General features: G+C 36.5%; 1 long non-coding RNA gene across 3 annotated transcripts; it reads right to left on the reverse strand.

Moving 5' to 3' along the window:
* Positions 1-4,558: 4,558 nt before the first annotated feature.
* Positions 4,559-8,830, reverse strand: LOC104115251 (uncharacterized). 3 transcript variants are annotated; one of them, XR_011410421.1, is made up of 4 exons: positions 8,668-8,830; positions 8,084-8,155; positions 6,213-6,663; positions 4,559-4,912 (listed from the first exon to the last, which is right to left on the reverse strand). It is a non-coding gene; the product is annotated as an uncharacterized lncRNA (long non-coding RNA). The 3 variants fall into 3 exon arrangements; XR_690569.4 differs by having other exon boundaries at positions 6,213-6,588; positions 8,668-8,826; XR_001973044.3 differs by lacking the exon at positions 8,668-8,830 and adding an exon at positions 8,231-8,654 and having other exon boundaries at positions 6,213-6,588.
* Between the last annotated feature and the right edge of the window lie 350 nt (positions 8,831-9,180).

A 9,180-nucleotide genomic window follows, 5' to 3' on the forward strand; every position in this document is an offset into this window, starting at 1 on the left:
CACTATATGATGGTCATCATGGTGCGACAAGAACAACGGCTAAATTCTTATGTTGTGGCTTCTATTGGCCCACTCTCTACACTGAGCATCGAGTTAGTAAAAAGATGTGATGAATGTCAATGGGCTAGTGGAATTTCAAAGAAACATGAGATGCCCCTTACCACCATTTTGGAGATTGATATCTTTGATGTTTGAGGTATCGACTTTATGGGACCTTTCGTGAGTTCTTGTGGAAACACCTACATATTGGTCGCGGTGGATTATGTGTCTCGATGGGTTTAGACTGTTGCATTACCCAATAATGAGGCTAGAAGTGTGGTGGATTTATTGAATAGGAATATGTTTACAAGATTTGGTACTCCGCGAGCAATCATAAGTGATAGATGATCACATTTTTGCAACAAGGCTTTCAACACTTTACTTGGCAAGTATGGTGTCACTTACAAAATGATAACTCCCTATCACCCACAAGCAAGTGGTCAAGTAGAAGTGTTGAATCGAGAGATAAAGAGTATTTTGTCCAAGACGGTGAATACAAATAAGACGAATTGGTCTAAGAAGCTTGATGATGCTCTATGGGCATATATGACAGCTTACAAAACACCTATCGGAATGTACTCATACCGTTTAGTGTTCGAAAAATCTTGTCATCTTCCGGTGGAACTAGAGCACAAGGCAATGTGGGCCTTGAATAAATTGAATCTTGATTGGGATGTTACCGCTAACTTGTAGGTTGTACACTTAAATGAATTGGATGAGTTTCGGTATCATGCATATGAAAGTTCGTACTTGCACAAACAAAAGATGAAATATTTTCATGACAAGTATATTTGGAACAAGGATTTCAAAGCCGGTGATCTAGTGATATTATTCAACTCAAGGTTGAGAGTGTTTAACAGGAAGCTCAAGTCAAAATGGAGTGGTCCTTTTAAAATTGTTGGCGTGACACCTTTTGGTGCCTTGGACTTGAAGAACAAGAATAATGAAATATTTTGAGTCAATGGTCACCGGGTGAAGGACTATTTGGGAAAACTTGGAGAGAGCCATGTGGTGGCAGTTCTTTACTTCACTTGAGGATACTATGAATTGCGTCGTGCCACAATGTTAAATAAGGCGCTTCTTGGGAGGCAACCCAAGTTCTTTTTTTCTTTTTTCTCTTTTAGTTTGATGTTGTTTGTTGTTTTCAACTTGATTTGAAGTGTGCTACAGGGATTAGTGTTAGATGTGAAATGATAGTTGAAGTTATGTCATACAGGGCAAAACTGTGGACCACACTTTTCTTAGTGCGGCCGCAGAAAAGGGGTTGCTGACCGCAGAATAATTTGTGCCGCCCCAGATTTCATCTGCTGACCACAATTGCAAGGATCATCTCAGGTGCTAAATTGTAGGATCTTCTAAACTTTTCACCCAACAATGCGGAGTGAGTTTGCGGACCATGATGAATTATGCGGTCGCAAAAGAGCAAAATCAGAGAAGTAGTTAGAACTTAAGTATCAGAAGTGCTGTCACACATGAAAAAGTGCGGGCCACACAACTACTTACTTCACTGACAACCCGGTAATAGAGTGCAGACCGCACTTGAAATTATGCGGCTGCACTCGTCTATTGAAACCCTCACTTTCTTCTGAGTATAAATAGAACAATACCCCCTCCTTTTACACTTTTCACCACATTCACTCTCATACTGTCACTCTTAGAGTTGCCCACGTTCTTGCAGTTTGGATCACAAACAACACTTCACACTCACTTGGATCTTAGTCTATAGCACTATCTGGTATGCATTACTTCAATCTTATTGTTTTTATTTTTGAATTTATTTTAACTTTTTAACTTCTTTATAGGCTATCTATTATTGCATTCCTTTAATATGTCCATGTGGGGTAGTTTAGCATTGGGTATTTGTCAAAAGCATGCTTATATGGGGTTGGGTTATTGATTTTCATGCGTATACCATGTTGCTAGTAGGATTGATCTTGTTTTTTCATAACATTGGTTAAAAGACCTGTAGCCCTACTGTTTTTGTCTATGCGGACCGTACTTGAAATATTATGGTCCGCAGACATTTGTTGGGATAACTTGCTAGGCTAGTTGATTGTGCAGTCGTACATTAAAATGTGCGAACCGCTAATTTCATTATGTGGCTGCATAGGGAAGTCCACACTGATAATCAGAGAACCTACTCTCTAACATCTCAAATGCGGGCCGCAAACATTTTTTTGTGGACCGCAGATTAATTTTTGCAACCGCAGAATAAGGTTGCATTGTCCATCAGAGACCTTGCTCTGAGGAATTACCAAGACTGTGCTGAAGTGCGGCCCGTAGGTGGAATTGTGGGGCCTGCACTTCCACTTTATGGACCACACTTCAAAATGTGCGGACCGCACTTGTACCTTGTCTGTTGCATGTTGCATGTTGCATACTTGAAACCTCACTGCTTCTATGGTGTCCTCAAATGTTTATATGACTTTTAACTGTTTTACAACACGTATATCAACTGGCAAATCTCTTTTTGCATACACAGACAATGTTACGGTCAAGCAGACGAGGGGAGTCTTCAAAAGGAAGGGGAGCATCAGCAAGGGGCTGAGACAGAGGTCCCATGCACCCGAGTGTGCAAAGGGCCATTACAAATAAAATCATTGTAGGCTGTGGAAGAGGTAGAAGCCTCTCTGAGTCAAGTTCTTATGCCCCATATAGGGAGGCCTCAGAAGGGAATTTTGTGTCTCTACCTGAAGAGTGAAATGAAGAGAAATCTAGGTCACAGGTTAGTTTGAGTCTCTAGATGTACCTTCCATATCTTACAGTACCTCCCAGGGCTTCGCTAGTGATAATCATGAGTCCAACGCAACTGCTCCAGACTCTGATTCTGATGATGCCCCAGATGATGGGAGAAGGGGATCAAGTGCATAGGGAGGCATGGCTCAGACTAAGAAGAAAGTGATATGGGAAGACCAATTCTTAAGTTTACAAGCATACACATACTTCCTGATGTGGTGAAAGGAGAGATCCCTGACTCATGAACGGCAATTACTCCTCAAAGACTTCAACAAATACAACCATGCAGTCTTAGAGCAGTTTATAAAGAGGAAGGTGTGGATGTAATTTACTGAGAAGCTGGTGGATGTGAAAGAGTATCTTGTCCATGAATTCTACGCCATCACGGTTCATATTCTCAAAAGGACAAAAATCACCAAAGTACGCAACCTGAAAGTCAAGTTTGATCAGCACATATTGAATGCATACCTTGGATTTGATGATATGGAGCTAAAGGAATATTTGGAAAAGTTGGCTCTGAAGGAGGAGGGTAGACCATGGCTTGCTGAGATTCTTTCCCTTGGACCTACTACCCCTTGGATAGGTGCCGGGGTGCCAATCCTCCGCAACACTATGAGCTTTGAGGCAAAAGGATGGCAAACCTTTGTGTGCAGAAGACTTGATCGGTGCTTGAATGAGAACCTGACTTGCCAAGAGCTATATTGGTAACCTCTATTATGGCTGGGTACCCAATCAATGTGGGTGCTCTGATGTCAGCCAACATCTTACTTGTGGCACAGCAGGGTAACACATCTTACCCCTACCGCAACAGACTGATGCCAAGATGGAGTCCAGGCCATTTGACACCAAGGTCAAGCCGACTGGTCCCTTTGAGTGGTACAAGCTGCAAGACCCGAGGAACCCAAAGAGACCTCTACTACTGCTGGCCATTCTGATGAGCCAGTAGTTGTAGCCCCTATTCCGTCTAATTCAGTTGAACCTTCCACCTGTACTAGAGTTGCCATCCCTGAGCCATCACCCTCAGCCCCTACTCCAGTGCCTACACCAGCTCTAAGGTTGGTGCCCATGCCGATAGGTCTATTGTCTACATTGCGGGTCTCTCAGATACTTGAGAGCCTCAACAACTGGATGCAAGCAGTTACTTCAAAGCTGTCTGAGATCTCCGGTACAGTTTAAGGGCAGACATCTTCACACACTACAAGAAATATGTCTTTTAGTGGCGACCAAAGTTGCAACAAAATCATTGATAGTCGCCACTATATGTTTACAGTAGCGAGTATGGAACTGCTGCAAGTACTTCCATTACTGAATGTTACTAGTGGCGACAACATGAGGTCGCCACAGAATGTATACATTTTGTGGCGATGTCGTCGCTACAAAAACTAAATGTACTCGCCTCAATAAAGAGTTCCACCAAACTGATTTTATTGAAGTCACTACTGAAGAGTAACATTTAGTGGCGACTTAGTCACCACAAAAATAATTAATCATCAGTGGCAACTCTAATAGCGCTACTGTAGAGTGACATTTAGTGGTGACTTAGTTGCCACAAAATGATAAGCCATCAGTGGCAACTCTAATAACGCTACTAAATAGTGGCAACACTACTGACAATGATAAGCCATCAGTGGCAACTCGCCATTAATATTACTCTAGTAGCAACTGAATACTAGAGTTTACTCTAGTATTAATATTAATAATAATCTAGCAACTGAAACTTATATATTAATATTAATATATAAGTTTAAGATCATCCAATAGTATTTAATAAACACCAAAAGAATTTTCTAAACCAAATACTAAATACTTCCATTACTAAAAGTTCAGTTACATATATACTATGTAATACTTCATTGTCATTGTACGCATATACATATAACCAAAAAGCAAAATATTGAGTGCCTTAGCTTCAAGCTCCTCCGCATATAGACTACGTAATACTTCATTGTCATTGTATGCATATACATATAACCAAAAAGTAAAATATTGAGTGCCTTAGCTTCAAATTCCTCCGCATATATACTACGTAATACTTCATTGTCATTATACGCATTTACATATAACCAAAAAGAAAAACATTGAGTGCCTTAGCTTCAAGATTCTCCTTCATTGTCATCACTATTTAAGAATCTTGTCCCTATTATTAAAGAAAAAAAATACAAGATCACATTGTTAGAGCATGAAGATAACACCAAGGTGAAAAAAGATAGAGATAAGAACATTAAGCCGAAGAAGCGACTTAAGCTTCAATTGGAAGATGAGACATTTAGACCCCCTATTTGGCGAAGAATGACTAGATATTCTAATTTGCAATTAAAAGAATTACTACTTGCTCTTTGGCCACTTAAATGTCATTTTTTTCTCGCAGGAAGCAGCTATTAACTTGAAACTACCAAGAAGAAGTCTATTAGTGACGTTCACATGTAATGCTTGTGGTGTTCGATCACAAAGACTCAAACAAATTAGCATATGAAAGAGGGACAGTGTTTATACAGGTACTTGGTTTGAGTGTGTGCGATGCTGTTAAGCTTTTGATAATTGCAAAGCCAAGCTAATCTTTTAATGAGTAATAGCAAAACCAAAATAACTTCCCTTAATTGTGTATGTTCACCAAGATATTTTAATGCTAGAACTGTTAGATGGGTGATTTAACCTTGAAGGTATTAATGGGTAATCGTCTTACTAGAACTTATTTTGTACAATGCTGCATTTGTTCTCTTCAATTGGAACTGTTTTTTCTAAAACATTTGGCTAAAATATAAGCTTGCAAGTATTGATTGGCATATCTGAGCCAACTCAATTGTAAGAGACATATGGGATCTTTCAACACTACCTTACTGCGTGAATAAAATAACTTTTAACTCATGTACATTTATCTATTGTGACTTTCCTTCAGTAGTATGTTGGACGCTAATGTTGACCTTATACTTAACATGTATGATTCAGACTTAACAACTACAATTCCAAGATTTAAGTATTTGACATCTTGTTTGCATCAGTACTTCTAACAATTGTCTTAAGTGAAATAACATCGCCTACAACTCTCTGTAGTCCAAATGTTGTAGGCGATAGTATTACTTTCTACACCAAACTATCCAACTATAAGAAAAGTCAATTTATCTTTTACTTATCCAAAAAGGTCACTATGTTCATATCTAAAAGGGCTTATAAAACACTGTCTCTAAATCTTAATCTACAACTATCCAATTGTAGGAATATTTTCAACCTGACCATTACCACTTGGTTGATCAACAAGTATCCAAACTCTATTGCAATAATGTCCCTCATAAAAGAAGGTATTTTATCAAATACACTATTTGCCTCACAAAAGATAAGAAGAGAAGAATTTCCAAGAAGGAACCAAAATTCAAGAAAAAAAGAAGAAGAAGAATAGTCAAGAAGGAAGGAAGAGTACAAAAACATTAAGAGTAGATCACCTGTTGCATTCCAGACATGATAGCAGCCAGTTGTTCTTGAATCCTCTTGGCTATTTCTATGCTGATCCGTTTGTCTACTTCCACATTCTTTTTCATGCATACTTGTCTAAGCTTGTATACTTGCATCAATACTTTGTGGTTCAACATCGTCCATATGTAAAGCCACATCAATATCATTTTCCTGGTCATTGTTTTGCAAAATATTCAATTCAACTTCCTCTTGTTGATAAGCTTCTTCATTCAGTAATGCTTCATCTTCAACTGCTACAGAATTATCATCAACTTAAGGCATATTGAAAAGGTCGCGAGGATTTGTCTTTACAACAACAAGCCAATCTTTATCAACCATGTCTTCTAAGTAGAAGACTTGTTCAGACTGAGATGCCAACACAAATGGCTCATTAGTGTTCAAGGCACAATGAGTATTTATACTTGTATCAACAACTTTTTCCTATTAAGAGAAGGATCACAATACAAACAGTGCATCAAACGAAAATACAATAATACTATACTAGTCAAAGAGGGAAATGTTTACTGTCCAACATAGTTATTTTTCATAAAATATCTCAATTAGATTTGAAATATTCAGCCAAGATGATATAGTGAAGCCATTAAGACATCAAATATTAGATGATTAATCTCTGAAATCCACTTATCAAGCAACATAAATATAAATACAAAAATAAAGCATTCCACAGGTAAAAACAATTTGAGAAAAGGATTTTGTAGCTTGCCATTATCTTAAGAGTATCTGTTCAGTCACAAATACTGCAAGCAGAGAAGACATTCCCATGTTAAACCATTTCATGTTAAAAATAACAATTTAAAGGACCAGTGATTGAATCTTTTGAAATATTTAATGAGGTATGAAGTGAAAAAAAGAGGAAAATAGAGTCTATATCGGTCAGTAAGTGAATATATGAGACAAGACAATTTAGCTCTTAGATTCATAAAGAGTGTGAACAAATCAATGAAATTGAACCACATTGGAGTTAAGTAGCACCAAGTTTCATGGAAAGAGGCATATGAAGTGGCATGGCATGTTTATGGGACTAATATGACCTAAATGTTTTGAAGGTTTATTTATTCCTCATAAGCAAGAAAATATGCCTTGGCATGATTCAGTTCTTGGTGTCACTACTCATGAGTAGTATTTTATATGTCAATTCCAAGACTATAACAAGAATCAAAATATTAAACTCTCTCCATTCCAGATTCATGACAACTTTATCATAGCTGATTCATCTCATAAGTATTTGAAACTGGCAAAAAAGGGAAACAAAAAACTTAAAACCTCTATCATGCATGAGACTTGAGACTTAAGTTTCGATCGCTTTATCTAAAGTTTATAGTCTTTGAAAATCTATCAACTGCCAAAAATCAACCCTCTCCCTTCCCTCAAGACCTCCAAAATCCTAATTTAAGTGGAAAAACATCCTTATGACCATATATATCTTCCTTGATTATAATCTGAAGACAATGTCAGTATATATATTTTCCTTTTTTATTAATTAATAAATATTTATAAAAGCGAATGCTATATATGTTCAGGTTACAATGGCTTTATTCAACATTGTATGCTTGTTCATTCTTTCATCAATTTATAAATTCGTCTGAATTTGGGTTGCTCTGACCATCTACATGAGCCTAAGAGCTTTTGCAGGCTTCTGGAGGTGTGGTTAATTGCTAATGTACTCCAAATAAAGTTAATTTAGGTAAAGCACTTAGAAGCATAAGGCAATAACCAAGGCTTCAGAGCTCACACAATTAACTTTGTTTTTGTCAACGCAGAGAATATCAGTTAATGCATTGGTTTATGAAAGAAACAAACTATTGTTTAAAATGAGAAACTAAAGAAGTTTTCAACCTACCCAGTGAAAGAGCAGTCGACACTGATAACGGGCTTTAGGAGATAGCTATTCAAGAAAAATTACTTCTGATTCCTGTATATTTTCAAATGGGTCAGAGAAATTAAAAGTGAAATAGAAGAAAAAACTATTCTCGCTAACTGCATGTACCTAAAAACGTAGATGTAAAAGCAGTTTTTGCATTTGGAGATTCAATTGTGGATCAAAAATCAAATCAAAATCAAATTAATCATACTTAAAAATCAAAATCAAAATTAGGGTTTTGCTAGTAACCCAATTATCTCGATAATCTAAGCATAAACCTAAAAGAAAATCGAAAGCTACAACCTTAACAAGTACAGTAAAAAAGCACGAGGAAAATAAATAAACCAACCAAATAAACAAAAAGGAAAAACACAAAATCGCGTAAAAACAAAGAATCGCGTAAAAAACAAAAGAATCAGTTGAAAACTGCTTTTTGGAATTTTGTCGAAAAATATCAGGAAAAATAACAGACCCATACCACACAACATCTCATTTCAGCATTTTGAGAGGAATACCAAACATACAATCACCAAAAAATTAAGAATTTCAAAAAAATAACTTACCCAGGGAAGAGACCGTCAACACCGAGGACTTTACACGATGATATTGTTGGAAAAATTACTTTCTACTCCTGAAGATTTCAAATGGGTTAAAGAAATTAGAGGTGAATATAATGAAATAATCACACTTGCTAACGACATTTAACACCCAAAAGGATTTGGTGTTTGAACACATTATCTGATTTGAGTATGTGAGCACCTAATTTTTTACTATATTTGAGTTTTTCATCACTTTTTAGTATGTAAATATATTTTAGCTCTTATTTCTCCTTTTATATATTTTACTTAAGAAAAATTGAAAACAATAAAAAAAATTACATTTTTAATATAAGCTTTATCTTCATTTACAAAGAAAGAAAATATTTTTCAAAAAATATATTAGTTTGATAAGTAAATTTTGAGCTGCTATTTCAAGTTTAGGAGTAGTATTTTTATTTTTTTTCATCTATTAATCAATAAAAAAAAAATCAAAATCACAAAAGAAAGAAAGAAGATTTAATTTGGACTAGTTCTTTT

The sequence above is a fragment of the Nicotiana tomentosiformis genome, chromosome 8, assembly GCF_000390325.3.
Source record: "Nicotiana tomentosiformis chromosome 8, ASM39032v3, whole genome shotgun sequence".
Lineage (NCBI taxonomy): Eukaryota > Viridiplantae > Streptophyta > Magnoliopsida > Solanales > Solanaceae > Nicotiana > Nicotiana tomentosiformis.